The 18,050-nt window shown below is 36.5% G+C and overlaps 1 protein-coding gene across 4 annotated transcripts in view; it reads right to left on the reverse strand.

Moving 5' to 3' along the window:
- LOC129720744 (uncharacterized protein DDB_G0275275) overlaps nucleotides 1–18,050 on the reverse strand; it is a 385,619-nt gene that overhangs the window by 81,289 nt on the left and 286,280 nt on the right. For all 4 annotated transcript variants that reach the window (XM_055672415.1, XM_055672416.1, XM_055672414.1 and 1 more), the window contains one exon: nucleotides 13,794–13,819. The gene's annotated coding sequence lies outside the window, so the exon portion shown is untranslated. The remainder of the gene's footprint in view (nucleotides 1–13,793; nucleotides 13,820–18,050) is intronic.

Consider the following 18,050-nt stretch of genomic DNA (forward strand, 5'->3'; position numbering starts at 1 on the left):
AAAATGCAGTCCGGTCTGTCTGTCTGATCCATATAGGCAGTTTTCGAACCGATCGACGTGAAAATTTGTATGTAGGGGTTTTTGGTGCCGATAAAGGTTCCTACGATAGTTTGAAACCCCCCCTTCTTCTGGAAGGAAGGGGTTCCATACAAATGAAACATAAATTTCTGCACAAATCAAGAACAAACCAAGCAAATGAAACCGAATTTGGCATGTGGATGTTTTAAGGGGTAACAAATATGCCATAATGGTTTGACACCACTCCCTTTTCTAGAAGGGAGGGGTTCCATACAAATGAAACACAAATTTTTGCACATCTCGAGAGCTAACCTACTAAATGGAACCATATTTGGCAGGTGAATGTTTTTAGTGGTAACAAATTTGTTCCATAATCGACCTCAGGCAACATTTTGGATTGTAAGATGGCAACTTCAGGTTTCTGGAAAACAACCAAAATGGCCGATTTCCACCCAATTTAATAATATCCGGATCTAGAATGATACCCAGGAGTTAAAATCGAGCGGAAATGTCTTCAAATGTCATTATAAAATCCAAAATGGCGACTTCCGGTTTCGGAGAAACAGCGGCAAACGAGCAAATACCACCCAATATGGGTATTTCCGGAACCGTAATAATGCACTGGAGCCACAAATCGACTTCAGACAACGTTTTGAATTGTAAGATGGCGACTTCCGGTTTCTAGAAAACGGTCTGAAATGGACGATTCCCATTAAATATGAGTATCTTCGGAACGAGAAAGATGAACAGAAGATAAAAATTGGCTGATTTCCATCTAACATGAGTATCTTCGGATAGAATGATACACAGCAGCTGAAATCGACCACAGACCCCATTTTGGATTGTAGGTTGGCGACTTCCGGTTTCTGGGAAACAGCCGAAAATGATCGAATAACACCCAAAATGGGTTTTTCTTCAACCAGAATGACGCTCAGATGCCAGAAATTATCTTAAATACCATTTTGAAATCCAAGATGGCGACTACCTGGTTTGGGAAAACAGCCTAAAATAAACAAATACTATCCAATATGAGTATCTCTGGAACCAGAATGATGCATGTAGCTAACAATTGACCTCAGGCACCATTTTAAATTGCTAAATGGCAACTTCTAGGAAACAGTCGAAAATGACCGAATAATGCTCAATATGGATATTTCCGTAATCGAGATGATGCATAAAAACCAAACATTGACCTTGGGCACCATTTTGAATTTGAAGACGACCACTTTTAGTTCCTGGAAAACAACCAAAATAACTAAATACCTCTCAATATGGGTATTTCTGGTGTCAGATTGATGCTAGAAAATCTGCTGAAAATGACCGAATATCACCCAATATGAATATATTCAGAGTTAAGGCGATGTACAGAAGCCAAAAGTCGAGAATGTTGTCATTTCGATGAAACCAATCATTTCAAACGATTTGTTATTTGACTTTGATCATATCTTATGGCCGATTCGTCGTGCATTTGCAGATTTTGAACACATCGCAAGGAATCAATGAATTTGAAACGTTCAAATAGTACGATACCACATTTAAATTATGTTGAGGCCACATATATCGAACAAAGCAGGTATAGTTTTAAATAGTCTTTGAATTTCTTTTCTTCCAAAACTTTTCAACCACATATCAAATTGTTATGAAGTTTGTTATTTGTAAGTTTGAGAGATGACTCGTTCATATGACACTAGTTATGTTCAAATAAGTCATGTAATCTTTGAGATAATAGACTTTCGTTGTTTTATTAACAATTTAATACATAACGGTTGTTTAAGTTCGATTATAATCAAATAAAATGGGAACGTATAGGGCAGCCAAACTTTGAAACCATGTGTTCAATCATAATTCATCAGTTAACCTTTAACTGGCCCGCTCATCTGATAATAATATTGATCAAATCAATTTTGTAGTTTCTGAGATAATGAAGTTTCGTGATTTTCACATTTCGGTACATTACAGACGAAGTTACAGTCCGATTACAGTAAAATTCAATAGGGTGTTATGAGGCTGCTAGACTTTTTATTTGACACTAATTTTGTGGAAACCGGGTCAGCCATCTCTGAGAAAAGTGAGTGAGTCCAAGTAGTATTCGGAATATGTTCCTTTTCATAGCTGCATTTTACATTTTTGAACATAACAGGAAAAGTAATAGTCCGATTGCAAAACAAATCAATAGGGTCTTATGGGGCAACTAGACCTTCCATTCGACACTGATTTTATGATAATCGGTCCAGCCATCTCTGAGAAACATGAGTGAGATTAAACAGTCTCCAGAAGACGTTTCTTTTCATACCTTTGAACCACAAGTTCAATCTTTATAAAATTCAAAAGTTAAGGGTTTTTCGGGATCCCCGTTCATCTGGAACCAATTTTGTTCAAATCGGTTGTGTGGTTTTTGAGATATTGATGTTGCATGATTTTCACATTTTGATACATAACCTCTAAGCTAAGAATCCGATTACAATGAAATTTAATAGGGTCTTATGGGGCAACTAGACCTTTCATTTGCAATTAATTTCATGAAAATCGGTCCAGCCATCTCTGAGAAAAGTGAGTGAGAATAAAAATCTGCACATACACACACACACATACACACACACATACAGAAAATGCACAGCTCGTCGAGCTGAGTCGAGTGATATATGCCATTCGGCCCTTTGGAGCACTTTTATACTTTCGGTTTTGCAAGTGATTGCTATACCTTTCTAGGAGAAAGGCAAAATGTTTATCCAAACTGTACACTTTTCGAGCCCTTTTGGGGTGAGATTGTGCCAAGCTATAATAAACGGTACAGTGTGCGGAATTCACATTCACGACAAATTATATCAGTATACACCAAAACGCTTGCATTGTTTACATAGGGTATGTTGTCTAGCTATGCTATTATTTGAAATAATGACTAAATGCTTGAGAACAGTAAGCTAACAACTGTTAGATGGAAATTTACAATGACTGAAATTACTTATGGAATGTAACAAAATTTTGTACACCTATTCTATGTAAACTGATGACTTTTAAAGCAAGGAAGAAGGGTTGTGGGTACGTTTCCATCAGTTTTGAGATCTCCAATGGAATATACAGTGGTCAATGACACATAATAATTGAAACGAAAAGTCTTCTCAGGCTTTATGTCCTAACGTTTTTCCTTTCTAAGCTACCTGGAGACGCCACTATGTGTTTAGAGACTGTCCATGAGCCACGTTCTCACAATTGGTTACTCAAGATATTGATTTGATCCAGTCATAGATTTTTCTGTAATTCATATGAAACTTAATTTCTGGTCAACCCCCTACAGCCCCTTAATAGTCCATGTTGTTTATGGTCGTCCCTATACTTACTGTTTTATTATGTTATTCATGTGAATTATTCGTAGATACACTACTGTTCATTAAACAGGTATTAAATTCAATTTTTTGTTTTTGGCACAATCTCACCCCATAGAAGGGGTGAGATTAGGCCAAAGATCATTCAATTTTAGCAAAATTATAGTTTATTGTATCTTGACCATATTTGCGGCAGTCGTTAACTTAACATTTAAGTGTGCATTGACGTGATTTGGATCAAACTCATTGCCTAAATGTGTGCGTTACAAGCTAAGGAACAAAAACGTGTCCTTTTTTGGCACAATCTCAGCCCGGCTGACGGTACACGTTATTGATGTCAAACGAATCAAGCGCCGTAAGGGTGATCAACAGGGCTGGAATTCACCTCAGTGCGGACAGAACCACACAAATTTGTACACAACACATTTGCCATCAAACCGTGCGTGCCACTCCCGATATTTCGTTTGTGTTCTCTTCTCCCTATTCGCTCTTTTGTATTTCTTTCGCACCGAAAAAATACGACTGAGTACGCTTTGTGCATTTGCCAAAATGTGCGACACCACACATTGTGTCTTAATTTATGTGTTTCTTGGGGCAATGGTTATCGGATTTGACAAACGAACGATTATAGTATTAATTTTTTTTTGCACTTCATTTGACTCCTACTGAAATAATTTAGGAGCTAATTTTCAGTGCTGCTCAATGGGTTTTGTTTCAAGACTAAAAATAGTTTCTTTCCGGAGATAGCCGCAATATGTCTTGTACATGAACAGTAGGGTGGCAATAGAAATCGACTTTTCGAATTTCGTTCAGAAGTAGGGCTCAATAGTTTCGTCTTCGAAAAAAGTTCCAATACAAAACTTCAGCTTAATCTTCGGGAACATGAAAGCATTATTTTGTGACCAATGAAAAAATAAGGACAGGTAGTTCATAAATTTCTGAATACAGTCAGGTTTTTTTTACGCGGAGGATACGTACCTCGTAAAAAAACCGCGTTAATTCGAAAATCCGCGTAAAAAAAACTGCGCTAATTCAAAAATCCGCGTGAGAAAACCGCGTTAATTCAAAAATCCGCTTAGAAAAAACACACGTTATTTTAAAAATCCGCGTAAAGTAGTCCATCAAGAAGGGCTTCAGAAAAAACCCGAGACGCTCTAGAACCAGTATTTGAAATTGTCCTCATTGACGGTCATTTTGGATCTTTCGGTGGGCGGAGGGTATTTTTTGGTCTGATTCTTTTACTAGGTAAACACTTAAACGTTTCTGGTTCCAAACCTACGTTTGTTCGGAAATTCGCGAAAATGTTTTTTGAATTAGCGCGGTATCGCGTAAAAAAAACCGCGTTAATTCAAAAATCCGCGTAGAAAAAAACCGTGTTAATTCAAGAATCCGTGTAAAAAAAACCTCGTAAAAAATCCGCGTATAAAAAACCGCGTAAAATAAACCTGACTGTATCAAAATAATTCTTATACCAAATGTCTTAAAAATGCATAAACATCGAGATCTGGTGTTATCCAAAAATACAAAATTGAAAAAATCGATCAGTTAAAGTTTCACTTTTCGACTGAACGAACTTCTAAATGCGACGAAGGACAATTTATTTCCATACAAGTCATTACCACCCTAATGATCGGTATCAGTAGTGAATGCATGTAGCGATCGTATATGAATACCGGCACAGAAACATGTCTGGACGTGCGTTATATGTCCTAAGAAACACGTCGTTTCTTGGTTCCTTTTCTCTGCTTTTTTTTCTACCCGCAACGCAACGCAAACTGCTCAAACTGAAGCTCTTTGTTTTCTACGCAATGTGTCACAAAAAGCAGCACAAAGTGTTGTTCCGTTCTCCCTCCTTTGAAATATTTCTCACTTGGTGATATCTTTCATAGTCATTTCGTTTTCGCGCTTTCTCTTTGTGCCTGTTGGTTGTCAAAATGTGTAGGTACCGTTCTCGTTGTGCCAAGGCACACACTGAGCGCAATGAGTGTGCGAATGACAGCCCTGGTGATCAGTATGAAGACTCAGGAGCATTCATTCTAACGTTCAATCTGGGAACCCTCCCTGGTTCCATAGATGCCGGTTTTCATCGTTGTAAAGTACCACCTATGTACTATGTACAGTATGTACCACCTCCATTGCGTTGCATGAACTGTCTGAAATTTGGCCATAAGAAGGATCAATGCAAAGGAAATCAAGTTTGTGCTAACTGCGTCAGTTTATACCACGATAAGACTGAATGCCAACAAAAAGCCACGTGTGTTTTTTGCCGGGAAGACCACCACGCCTTATCTAAGAACTGTCCAGTATACATCGATGAACTCGAGATCCAGCGACTAAGAGTAATCGAAAAGATCACTTATCGTGAAGCAAGACAAAAGAGAAGATCGCAAGCACCAGACCCAAATCCACCTCGGCTGAGAGAGTTGTTCTCTAGTCAACTCAAAATTCGAAACAATATCCACAACGAGAGACAAGCAGAGAACCCCACTGGAGACCAACGTAAAGAGAGAACCGAACGTAACCTACGCAACTTTAACAGCAGTACTCGGATGAACACCAGGATATCCAATCTCCAACCCGAAGAGAACTCATCGAATCACGCCAGCGATTCACTAGATGCAACCACAACTACACAGCATAGACATAAACAGCAGACAGAAGCTCAATTTCAGAATGACTCACGATACAGTTTGATGAATACAGGTACCACTAACACGACTACCAACATGATTCACGATATAGACGAAAATACAAATGATCCTAACTGATCCTAAGACTATTCAATTTTCTATAAACTTGATCAGTTTCACATGCGGGCATCAGGAGGTGTAGCCATATGTGTAAAAAACGAGTTCCATGCCAAAGAATTGAATCTCAACACAAACTTACAAGCCGTGGCGGTCAAAATGTTTTACCCACTTGAATTTACACTTGTTTCACTATATTTACCCCCTGACCAACAAACCCAAAGAACAGACATAGATCATCTTATACAACAATCAAGTGTTCCATTTCTCATAACCACTGACTGCAACGCTCACAATGTTATGTGGGGAAGTAAGCAGAACAGTACCCGTGGAAAAATGCTGGAATCAATCATAAACGACTGGAACTTGAACGTCTTTAATAACGGTTCACCCACACATTTCTGTGTGGGAATTAGTAGCTATTCCGCTATTGATATCTCATTTGGTACTCTATGCCTATCAAACCATTTCTGTTGGACTGTTCACTCTGACTTATGCTCGAGTGACCATTTTCCAATTATAATCTCACCACTTTCGAAAATACTAAATACTACAAGACGCCCCCGTTAGATAACTTCTCCGGCTAACTGGAACCAATACCAGACTAATATAACTCTTAGCTTGAACGAAAAATCTCCAATAGAACCATTAAGCCAACTCGATCATTTTACCTTAAGCATTACGAACGCAGCAAAGCAGTCAATTCCCCAGACATCGAGCATAGTAAATAAATGCAAATCTCCCTGGTGGTGTAAAACTGCATCAAAGCACGAAATAAGGCATTAAGAGTATTTAACCAAAAAACTACAAGGTATACAGCCCTAGGGGTTGTATGAAATTGTGAGGTAGGACTAAATGTATATATCATATGCTACGATAAACTGTTCATAAGCAACACTACCGTTTATATTTGATGATCGTTATTGTCAAAATAACGATGCATGAATACATGAAAATTTTAAACTAGTAGTAATTGCGAAAATTCTCATAACTATTATCTTCAAGCATCTATAGTTCTGAAAAGAACCGATTCCATAATCTTCAGTATGAAATTCGTGCTGCAGAACGCTGATGATCGCACCATCGGTAGCATTAATATTTTGCTTGACCGCGCATAATAAAGTTTGCTCTCCCCTGTGTCCTCCAGTAGCTGTGCCAGAAAAATATTCTGCAGCGTAACTGTTGCTGCCGTATGCAAAATAGAGGAAACATGTTCCGCAGTGCCTGGAAGATGACTCGTATGCAGCTCTCGTTTCCCAGTGTCGCGTACCTCTAACAGCTACACTCCACTCGCTATTGTGTGACAAACTAGACTGAAGCTGAATTTTCTACCCGCAGTCTTTTGTATCGAGTTCAGCGTAGATTTTTGCCATTAGGGCGAGGCCACGCAGCTTAGAGAAAGACAAATGGAACAAAACACTTTGTTGAGTCAAAATATGTAGGCAGTGGAATTTATTCCGTCCATGTTATTGTTTTCCGTGCTCGGGAAGCAAGCCAATAGCGAGGGAAAGCTTGACCTTGGAACTTTTCACCTTTTTTGCCATTAAGCAGTAAAGCAACAATGTTAAACTTTATATCAAACAATTGTTACACATTTTATCTACCCACTGCCATATAAATGACTAAGGTGCATTAAGTCGTTCGCTTGCTATAATCGTTGGAAATCTGACGCAACATTTGCCAGTTTCATTTTCAATTTCACAAAATGTAATCTAGTATAGAAAACAAAGACGTAGTCCTACGTCAAAATGGACACTGAATCTGAAACAAAATATAAAATTGCAAAAGCCCGACGACTTATTAGGCAACACCAACGAGAGTCCTGGCAGAAGTATACAACATCAATCGGTAATTTAACACGAATAAAAGAAGTTTGGTCTAAAGTACAAAAGATATCAGGAAAAACCAATTTTCAAGGAATAACCTGTCTCAAAAGCAATTCTAAATTGATGCACTCACCAGATGCAATTGCTGAAGAATTGGGCAGAACGTTTTCGTTATCAGCTAGTTCCTCGGTCTATTCCCCACAATTCATTGAATACAAAAATCATACACAAAATACTGAAATAATTTTGTTTGAAGAAATTATTCAAAGTGATTTGAATGCTAATTTTTCAATGCAAGAGTTACAAATCGCCTTGAAAAGCTGCAAGGGCTCCTCCACTGGCCCAGATAATATACACTACGATATGGTCAAAAATTTACCAATAAATGCACACCACTATCTTCTGCAGGTATTTAATAATATCTGGAATCAGCGTTTGTTTCCGGCACAGTGAAAAGAATCAATTGTAACAGCAATTAAAAAACCTAACAAAACCCCGTTGAATCCCGCAAACTATCGTCCAATATCATTAACCTGTTGCATTTGAAAAATCCTCGAAAAAATGATAAATCGTAGACTAGTGTGGTACCTTGAATCCAATAATTTACTAGATAACACACAATCGGGTTTCAAAAAGTAAAGAAGTACAATATACAACCTAGCTGTACTAGAAAATGATATCCAAGAAGCTTTTCATAAAAGAGAACACTTGGTGTGTATCTTTTTCGATATTGAAAAGGCTTATGACACTGCCTGGAGATTTAATATAATGAAAACACTTTCCTCTTACGGAGTTAGAGGTAACATGCTGTGGTTCATTCATAACTTTCTCCAAGATAGAAGTTTCCGTGTAGCAATTGGAAATACGTTCTCACCAAAATTTACACAAGAAAATAAGGTCCCACAAGGTTCAGTGCTCAGTGTGACATTATTCCTAGTGGCAATGAACACTTTAAAAAACTGTTTTCCGCAAGGTGTTAGGAAATACAAGTTTGCGGACGATGTAGCAGTTTATACGTCCGGATCAAGCCTAACAAAAATACCACAGCGTTTGCAGACCACCTCAAATAACTTAGAAAAGTGGAGTGAAACTACAGGATTTCGTTTTTCCGTCAGCAAAACAAAAATTGTTCATTTCTGTCGTAAAACAAGCTGCAATACTAACCCTCATTTAACTCTCTACGAACAGGAAATTGAAGTAGTAAATACCCATAGATTTTTGGGAATGTTCTTTGATAGAAGTAGATTTATCGGCTTAATCAGTCCGTGTATAGAAGCAAAAACGATTTTTTATTTCTTAATCCGACAGTTTCGGTGACTTTATTTCACCTTTTTCAAGGAAATAAAGTCACCGAAACTGTCGGATTAAGAAACAAAAAACCGTTTTTGCTTCTATACACGAACTGATTAAGCCGATAAATCATCAAAATTAACCGCTACAGTCGACAAACAAACAACTTTGATAGAAGGTTAAACTGGGATCGACACCTGAAACACGTTAAAACTAAAGCTCTGGGAGCCATGAAAATAATCCGCACTTTATCAAATACAAGCTGGAGGTCAAAGAGGAAAATACTTCTTACCTTACATAACACACTAGTTTTGTCAAGGCTAGAATATGGAAACATTGTATGCAACTCGGCGTCAAATACACGGTTGAAACAACTAAACTCAGTTCACCACTTGGGTATAAGATTAGCAACAGGTGCATTTTGTACAAGTCCGACCGTTAGTTTACTTTGTGATGAATTTATCTTTCAGAAGAGATCTTCACACACTAGCATACGGAATAATATCAATGGCATTACCAAATCATGTGTTATTCAATAAACTATCCAATCGTCATAATTCATCCTCATCAAAAAATTCCAAATCTATAGAACAGCGATTCAAAATGTTATGCTCCACATACAATTCAGAAATTAAAGATGTTTACTACCGTGGGTTCCACCTAAACCCCCCGTGGAATGTTGGAGAACTGAAAGTAGATTTTTCTATGAGCAAGGCTTCAAAATCAAATACATCTTCTGGAATCTACCAGAAAGAGTTCCTGGAACGAATCTCTAAATATGATGGGTTTTATCTTATCTATACAGATGGTTCAAGGCTTGCTAGTAACGTTGGTTATGCTGTATTTAGTACACTTTATCAAACGCAAATGCGTTTACCCAATCAAACATCAATTTACTCAGCGGAACTTATTGCATTAAAAATCGCTATAGAATATGCCATCAAAGACGATTTACATAATAAATTCTTAATTATTTCGGATTCGAAAAGCTCACTGGAAGCTATACAAGATCCTTTTTCGGAAAATCCATTGATACAAGAAACACATAAACTTTTGCAACATACTATACAGACACTCAAAACTATCAGATTTCTATGGATTCCAAGCCACAAAGGAATACCAGGAAACGAAATTGTCGATGAACTAACAAAGGAAGCTACCGCCCTTCCCTTAAAACATACAACCACAACACACAGTGATCAAATAACAGCATGTAAACGAACTGTAATGAATAAATGGCAACGTCTCTGGGAAAATGTTGAAAACAATAAATTAGATCGATCAAATCTACTGTGTCGCATTGGAACACCTCCTATTACTTGCAAAGAAAAGAATCAGTTGTGATTACCAGACTCAGGATTGGGCATACAAAAATGACCCACGAGTATGTTTTTAAGCGTGAAGAGCCCCCTCAGTGCTTAACTTGCCACTAAGCGTCGAGCATATAATTATGCACTGTCCAGAATATGAAATTTTGCGAGCCAAACATAAAATCGATAGCCAAAGTTTGAGTGATAATCTTGATAGAGTAAACAATTTATTAAAATTTCTTAAAGAATCTAACCTTTATAAAGAAATTTGATATTATACTTAGATAGATTTAAGTTACTTTTCTCATGTATCATAAAATTTATTGTAAAATTTATATTTGATTAAGATGCAAATAGCCGTTAATGTGCTCGGCATCATAAATAAATTATCAATTAATTAAAACGAACTTGTTTTCCAGACCATCTATTGAAGAATTTTCGAGGTGCTTGAGGTTATCAGGTCAGGCACATCCATAAGTAAATTTGCTGTGAACTTCTCATTTTTGCATTCGATCTATGCTGCCAGGAACAGGTTTAAAATACTGTCATTTCCAATAAATTTTCAATGGCTGACACTTGTATATATTCTGTTTTCTAAACATTTTTTTTGGCTTCAGACTGCCTGTTGAACTGAATTAAAAACAATGATCCGGTCATACGAAAGATTCGATTATCCTTTATAAAACTATATACTGGTTTATTCTGATTATCGAACTATTCATCAATTGTTATAGTGATAATTATACTGAGTAATCAAATTCCTCATAGTATCGTTTTTCCAAATTTTCTAAACTTGCAAGCAGAGGGTACACAAGTAGTTGGTTTGTTTTTTAATAGTCATCTCTAAATATTAATTAGTTATATTGCGATAACAGCAAATGGGAACATGCAAACGAAAACAAATAACTGAATTCGCCAGTTGATCATTGTTTGTAGAAACTTTCTCCACAATCAGTATAACTTACCAAATAATTATAAGTAACGTATAAAATATGAAGATTTATTTCAGGGACCATGCCATGCAAAATTTTCTTATTTCGGTTACGAATGAAAGTTTGTTATAAAAACAATAAAATAAATGAAAAAACTCCGTGTGTACTCAAAATTACAATAAAGTTTCAAAGAAATAACATTTGTCGCAAATGGCTCGGTTATCGACCTGTGCCCGAGCCAATGTGATGTAAAACCAAACAACACGTTTTTTTTCCCATTCAACACCTCTTCGGTAGCGGCTTTGCATCATCCCACGATTGAGTAAGCACGATGATTGTGCTTTAATTTGAAATTTACACATTTTTGTTTTTATCTGGCCTTTCTTTACAAGTCGCTGGCTTCGCAAAACCATACGAGCGCGCGTGCGCGTGGAATTTAATTCATTTTCAAAGCTGGACGCGCCTCTAACGGTGAAAAACCGGGCGGAGCGGATGAGCACAGCGAGATTTGAGGTAAAAACGACGAAAAATACTTTGTCTACCTTAAGCTTCGCCGGCCGCTACCGGAGCGGATTTTGCACCGGTTTTTGTTTTCCCTTTTCAGCTGCGGCGTGGCGTTAATCAGCCGTTAAGTGTTATTCAATCGAAGCTGATAAACTTATTTTCACTCGCCCTCCCGGGCAGCGTGCGATGCGTAAAGCGAAGGGATTCCTAATACGTCTCGTGCACGTTACACATGGTGTGCTGGCGTTTCGTCTCGCTCCGTAGTTCTTGTCACGAGATTTTGGCTTTAATTTATCCGCCAGCGGAGGTGTGAAAAATTTATTTAGATTTGATTGACTTGCTGCAGGGCAAACATGTACGCTTACTTTCGTTTCCGTGTCTGTCGTCGGTGAAAAGATGCCCTTTTTCGGGAAACCAACACGCAATCGGAACATATTCGAGCTCGTCATAGACCACGACTCTCACGATTGATTGCGCGTTGGTTGATCGATGGAAGGTGTTTGATTTGGTGTACACATTTTGATATCTATGGCCAACCCATTTGCATGTTCCGACACCTGCAGGACGAGTGGTACAATTGTGTGTCACTCCAAATGAAATTAAGTTCACTTTCACCGCGGGCGGACAGACTAATCGATTTTCGAATATCAACAATGTTTTTGATTATCACTAACTCACTCCATTGTAACATTATATTTAGTTTGGATAGCTCTTTTATGAAATTTGTAAAGAATGATCAATCAGAGAATAAATTATTTATAAGCAGTGTTTTCCTAACTACAAATAATATTAAAAAGACACTTCATTCTGAAAATGAAAACTATGAAAATGAAAAAAGTAGCACAACGATTATTATTTTTCGCACGCGACTGCAGTTGATTCCATTCAAATAAACATTATACCTAATGTAACCCACTTCCCAATCATTCTCATAATGCGAAGGTCGCAACATTAGCTTCTGCAGTGTGAGGTTGAAATTGGTTCACCGTTTTAACTACAGTGGGTGATTAAACCCATAGACACTGCAGTGGGGTAGCATAGTTGAATTGAAAATTATGGACCACACGCCGCGCCGTGCTCGGGGTACTTTTCCGGCGTCGCGCGGATATCGTGAGTTTGGGATCATTTTTCTTCGGTGGCAGTTGGCCTGATCCGTTGTTATATTGCTAATGAAAGATGCTGCTGATACGGGATAATCATGCCCAGCTTCGGAGGACTGCAGCACAGCCAGGTGCACAATAATCCCCCCCTCTTCTACCCCCACACACTTATTGTGGCGATGTCCGTTCCAGCAGCACTGGGATTCCTATGATGTACCAGTGCTGCATGATTAGGGTGTAAACAAATAGACGATTACATGATCGGTTCTTCATCTGGCACGAGGGTCTCAAGTGGATGAGCGATTCTATTGGGACTTAGCAGTGGGCGGCACAGCTAGTTGAGGCTCGAGCAGGCGCATAATATTAGCTAGTCATGCTCACGGTAGGAGAGCTATTAACCAGTAGACTCATGATGGGTAAACATTACTCGAGTGGGTTGTTGGAAAGCGATGTGGGCATCGTTATAATTTGATTGTTAGGAACGATTATTAGAGTTGGTTTATGTGCAACGGTCCAACGGCTTAGATTCGACGTGAATTAAAACAGATAAGGAGACTTTTGCGAACGCAGGATGCCTCCGTACTATGAATTTGTAGTACAAGCTATTGTTTTGAAAAAGTGTTATTCTACTATGCTATGATTACGTTTCAAATTTTAGAGTAGACTTTTTCGCTGTTAAGAGTCACAAAATTAAAATCGTTCTCTACAGTATTTTTTTAAATGTTTCCATAATTTAAACTCACCAATGCCACTTCTAGTAATCGGGTGTCTGAAATAGAAACAAAAGAAGAAAACGTTATTTACATTATTCATGATTCATGATTCTTGTTTAATCATACGACTCAACCTTAGTTTTAACAACTGCAAAACTACGTAAACTTGTAAGGTTTTGTGTTATTCGATCGTTTTTATTTTGTATAAGAGGCAATACATACGTCTCATCCCAACGGACCATTAGGTTGTATAACGACTGATTAAGCTTTAGTTCATCCAAAACCCGCCTAATAGCAGCCTAACAAGCTTCAAATCAACAAACTTGTTTGTTGGGATATCTCTTTACCTTAGGTTCATTTAGTTATACAAAGAAGCAATTGTCCTTGCAGTTGTAGCATCAAGACTTTACTTTGCTTTTCATCATATTACATCTCATTTTGGTAAACTTGATTCATACTCTTCTGAACTCGATTTTTATTAAACATTATCTGGTTTTTCTTACTTCACCTTCATTTGAAATTTCTATTTTACAGTCATCCCAGTATTATGGACCAGCTAAGTATAATTATGATTTTAATTTAACGATTAAGAATAAAAAAAAAAAAGGTTTTACCTTCGAATTTTCACTTATTTGTGGTAAAAATATTAAAGTTGAATTTATATTTCCGTTCTTACACAACTCATTAAATCGAATTTACATTGAATTTACAACTTGATATGCCGATCCAATTCCCACTATTATAGGCCACTTTTTGACTCTCCCAGTATTACGGGCGGATGCTCCCAGTATCAAGGGCCAGACTTGCATTTTTTCATTTGAAAGACATAGACATTACTTTTCAGAATGATTCCGATAGAGGGGTTAATGTCCTATCATAAAGACATAGATTCAATTTCGATAATACACTATTGTAATATTTTGGTATTCATTTTGTTCAATAAAACATTGTTTTCCACAAGTTATGCTCATTAGTGAAGGGGTTTCGCACAGAAGGCATGCAAAGAAACGCTGTTCTCGATCACTAAACTTTAATTTAACTATTAAAAGTTATTGACATAAAGTAGAGTAGTAAAGTAGAGACTGACCCACAGTACTGCTTGGCCCATAATACTGGGATGACTGTAGTTCATCCTGTTCACCGGATAAAATTGTTACTGAACTACTTACTAATAGTTCAGGTAAAAGTAACTCTCTGTCTGTGCTATGGGATGAAAAGTCTGTGATCTGATACAGAGATGGCGTTGCAAATAAAAAAATCTTTGTTTGATTGGATTGTCCGATCGTACCAACCTCAATTAGATCGCTGTCAAAATTTCATGAGATGTTAATAACTCGTTCCCAAGTTATCACTTTACTACTTCTGTTATTTTGATAATCATGGGAAAAGTGAATTTCGTGTTTTGCCTTAGCAGTGCTTCCTAATGCGTCAAATACTGTTTAAGCGAAGTGATAGCTTGATAAGGGTCACAAAACATTTGCTTTTGTTAGTTCAATTGTAAAGTATTGGTTTGCTCAATTTCATCGTAACCATACCTTTACAGCCTATGCACAATGCTCCAGAAGGTCGCAGTTTTGGAAAATATCCAAGAAAGCGAGCTAGTTTGAAACCATATTCCATGAATGTTACTCGATCAGAAAGACAAAATCAAAATGTAACAGAAGCTATTAGTTTGTTATGAGAGTATCCTTAAAAGTTTTTTTTTTTAATTTGATCCCGTTAGGTGTTAAAACAGAAGAAATTGTAACAATAATGGTTCTACTAGTATCAAACCCATATCAAATTTTGTTACTAACGTATCAGCTTTTTAACAAAATAAGTATGCTAGAACAGTATGATAACAATCATTGTTAGAAACAACAGCTTTTGATAGAGACGAAAATTTATGAGCCTTGTTTCAGAGCAACTCCATTTCAGGATTTGTAATTATCACCCATTCATTTAATTTTGTTATCAAAAGCATAAGGAAGAATACAAAATCATCATATTAAATCATATCATATCATGTTATCTCCTGTTGTATCTCCGAATTTTTTCTGTACAATGCACCAAATTTATATACTCTGCTATCTGCCTCTAGCGACACGTACAGAATTCCCTTATCCCCGGCGGTACAGCTTAGTATGCGGCATCTTCTGATATTTGCTCCTATACAAAAGAAGAAGAAGACAATTCAAACGGCAATTTGATTGTCTTTAAGGTCGCAACACGAAACCTACGCGTTAGTCCTACACGCCTCACTGTGCGTCGACGGCGGCAATATTATTTCTACACTAGTTGAACGTTCCCGGCGATGCTCGGGATCAAAGGTTTCAAAAATAGTTTTTTTTTATATTTCATTGCTGCATTAGCTCAACTCACTTCAGAAATATAATTCACATCTTATACGTCCATCATCACTAAGTACTTCAATATTCTGAGAACCCACAGAACGTAAATACCCATATTGGATTGTTTTTTGTGATTTTGGGCTGATTTACAGAAATTGGAAGTTACAATTTTGGATTTCAAAATGACGTATGGAGCTCCACTTTTAAATGTATTTAAATTGTTGGCCAAATATCACTTAAGAAGTCATTATTTTGCATGTTTCACGTAGTTTTGTGCTAAATATCTCAAATTTAGTAATCAGATACTTGTTATTTTCCTTCAAACGTCTTTCCTGAGCAAACATCTTAATGAAAAAAAAACACATGTCATCGCTATAAAATGACGTATGGAGTTCCACTTTCGGAAGTATTGAAATTGTTGGCCAACTATCACTTTAGGTTATTTTCCTAAAAACGAAAGTCGCCATTTTTTAATCCACAAAACTTCGTAGAAAATAAGAAAATGAAAAATTTTTAATGCTTAAGCTGCCTCTTCAGCTTCCCTCCAGCTGAATGTCCCAAGAGTTCTAGTTTGGATTTACGTAAAAAAAGTAAAAAAATAAGGTTAAGGGCTGAATGACCTTCTGGTTAAAAGCTCTCTAATAAAAATCAAATTCAAAAGTACAAAAGTAAATCGAATGCCGTAATATGTAACTATTCACAAAACTACGAAAACATCAGAAATGTAAAATTTTTATGCTCGAGACATGGATTATTCTGCAAAAAAAATTTAGATGTTGAAAGAACAACGAACATTTTATTGAAAAAAAAAAAACACAAATCATTGAACGTTACGTATAAATTTAAAAAAAAGTATTTTCAGGTAATTTTCTGTATTCTGTGTTCTGTAACGAACTGGAATTTTTTTCGACTCAGCTCTGGGACACGGTGTATCTTTGTACTTATCCTACAACATGCAAAATGTGCTAAAAACAATATTGATAACGAATTTTCTCAACTAATCTGGTTAATCGAGAACGCTATTAGAAACCTAGCGTGCAATATTGTTGTGCTGTATACAAAAAATCATCTTCAAACATACATTTTATTTTTTCTCAAATATCTTTCCTGAATGTTAACAAACATTTAAATGAAAAAAAAAAATCACATGTCATCGCTTTAAATTTTGATTTAGAGGCAAATTCAGCATAAAAAGCCATAATTTTGCATGTTTCACGTAGTTTTGTGAATAATATCTCAAGTTTTAGTAATCAGATACTTTTTATTTTTTCTCAAATGTCTTTTCTGAACATAAACAAACATTTTAATGAAAAAAAAAAAATACATGTCATCGCTTTAAATTTTGATTTAGAGGCAAATTCAGCATAAAAAGTCATAAATTTGCATGTTTCACGTAGTTTTGTGAATAATATCTCAAGTTTTAATAATCATATACCTTTTATTTTTTCTCAAATGTATTTCATGAACGTTGACAAACATTTTAATGAGAAAAGAATCACATGTCATCGCTTTAAATTTTGAATTTGAGGCAAATTCAGCATAAAAAGTCATAATTTTGCATGTTTTACGTAGTTTTGTGAATAAAATCTCAAGTTTTAGCAATCAGATACTTGTTATTTTTCTTCAAATGTCTTTTCTGAACGTTAACAAACATTTTAATGTAAAAAAAAAACACATGTCATCGCTTTAAATTTTGATTTAGAGGCAAATTCAGCATAAAAAGTTATATTTTTGCTTGTTTTACGTAGTTTTGTGAACAAAATCTCAAGTTTTATAATCAGATACTATTTATTTTTCCCCAAATGTCTTTCCTGAACGTTAACAAACATTTTCATGTATAAAACCCACATGTCACTGCTATTTTTTTTTTGATTTAGAACGGTTTAAAATGATGGTGGTGACTGTACACCACTGAGACGGAGGCAATAACATCAATAAGATCAAGCGTTACGGAATT

The sequence above is a fragment of the Wyeomyia smithii genome, chromosome 2, assembly GCF_029784165.1.
Source record: "Wyeomyia smithii strain HCP4-BCI-WySm-NY-G18 chromosome 2, ASM2978416v1, whole genome shotgun sequence".
In the NCBI taxonomy this organism is placed as follows: domain Eukaryota; kingdom Metazoa; phylum Arthropoda; class Insecta; order Diptera; family Culicidae; genus Wyeomyia; species Wyeomyia smithii.